The 1,820-nt window shown below is 50.8% G+C and overlaps 1 protein-coding gene across 2 annotated transcripts in view; it reads right to left on the reverse strand.

The window, feature by feature from the left end:
• The window catches only part of Pex6 (peroxisomal biogenesis factor 6), a gene marked incomplete in the record, with an annotated part of 19,029 nt that overhangs the window by 16,866 nt on the left and 343 nt on the right, over positions 1 to 1,820 (reverse strand).

Here is a 1,820-nt window from a genome sequence, read left to right on the forward strand (position 1 = left end):
CTGAGCTAAATCCCCAGCTCCACCAAACACAATTTCTGTGAGATGGCCAGGATTCTACATTTGCTCTCTTCCTTACTGTTTCATCACTCTCCAGCCCGCTGTAAACTGCCTTCTCCTCCTCTGAAACTTCCTTGGCAAAGATCACTACTGACACCCTCACTGCAGAATCAAGGTGTTGCTGTTCAATTTCATTTTTTTTTAAAATTTTGAGACAGGGTCTCACTACTAGTCTAGGCTGGCCTTGAACTCACTATATATCCCAGGCTGGCCTCAAACTTTGTGATCCTCCCGCCTCAGCTTCCTGAGTGCTGGGATTATAGCTATGTACCACAATGGCCGGTTGAGAATTGATTTTAATAATCCCTGGTTAACCTCTTTTATTTCCTTTCCCATTATGTCACCAGTTTCCCTCGGACATTTTTGAGCACTTCTGGAACTCATCCTGTTACCATCTCCCCACAAGCCAGTGAATCACTAAGCCCTGTTGATTCTATGCATTTCCGAATCCTACCTTCTTCTCTATCCCCATGACCACTGTCTTTAAACATTGCTCTTCTTGGGCAAAAGCACAGGTTTATTGATTTATTTTGTAGTGCCAGGCAAGTACCTACCACTGAGCTATACCCCCACCCCAGGCTTCCCTCCCCCCGCCCCCGACAGGGTCTCACTATATTTAGGCTGGCCTTGAACTCACTCTGTAGTCCAAGGCTGGCCTCAAACTCTTGTCAGTCCTCTTGCCTCAGCCTCCTGAGTGCTGGGATTACAGATGTGAGCCACCATGCCCAGTTTTCCAGGCTTATTCTTTTCTTTTCTTTTTCTTTTTCTTTTTTTTTTTTGAGACAGGGTCTCGCTATGCAGTTCAGGCTGGCCTTGAGCTCAGTTTGTAGCCCAGGCTGGTCTCAAACTCGAAATGATCCTCCTGCCTCAGCCTCCCAAGTGTTGGGATTACAGGCGTGCACCACCATGCCCAGCTTCAGCCTTATTCTTACTGGGCTTTGTCCTCTTTCTTCATATGGGCTACTGGAGTAACCTCTCTGAAACCTATTCCTCAGGTTTGTGTAATTTATTGCATTGTATTTGATCATGTGCTTAGCCAAGTCTGTAGTCATCACCGGACTGCGAACTCCTTGAGGGCAGGAATTGAGTCTTATTCATTAGAACACTGGTGTGGTTGGGCAGGGTTGCTTTTCACCTCGTTCTTAGCTCCTCTAATCTAGCTGGTTCCTCAGTCGAAGGACACCTGCAGTAGGTACGGGACTCACTTCCTAAAGTTGCAACAAACCGGGATCCTCATTTCTTTTTTTCCCGTTGCTCTTCTTCAACTCCAGTCTGGGCTGGCAAATACCCTGAAGGCCCCTTGGGAGCTTTCTCCACCAATTGTGCGCCAGCAATGAGTGCTACTTTACTCCAATGAAGAAAGGTGCCCTGTGCAGTAGGGCGTCTTTCCTCCGGTTCGAAAGTAGGCGGGGGTGGGAGAGCAAAGCTCCACAGCCCCTAAAGAATGGCGAGGCCGCCGCAGCCAAAAGCTGGAGCGCCGCGATCCTAGCAGAGCTAGGGTTCCCCTTGGCCCCGCCTCCTCCGCTGAGCCCGACCCATTTTAGGGCGGGCCCTCCCTCCTCAGCCAATTCTGGAAGCCGAACCCTGGCGGTTTGTACTCTTTCTTTCCAATGAGAAAAAAAGGAAGCAGCTTGGTCCGGATGACCAATCCGAGGAGGTGGCGCTTGGTTGTCAGGCAGGTTTGCAAGAGTTCGGGCCAATGGGCGGCGCCGGCGCCGCTCGACCCGGGCGCAGCGCGCAGGCGGCGGCGGAGGGACGCCGAG

The sequence above is a fragment of the Chinchilla lanigera genome, unplaced genomic scaffold (assembly GCF_000276665.1).
Source record: "Chinchilla lanigera isolate Chin_1 unplaced genomic scaffold, ChiLan1.0 scaffold00036, whole genome shotgun sequence".
Taxonomy (NCBI): domain Eukaryota; kingdom Metazoa; phylum Chordata; class Mammalia; order Rodentia; family Chinchillidae; genus Chinchilla; species Chinchilla lanigera.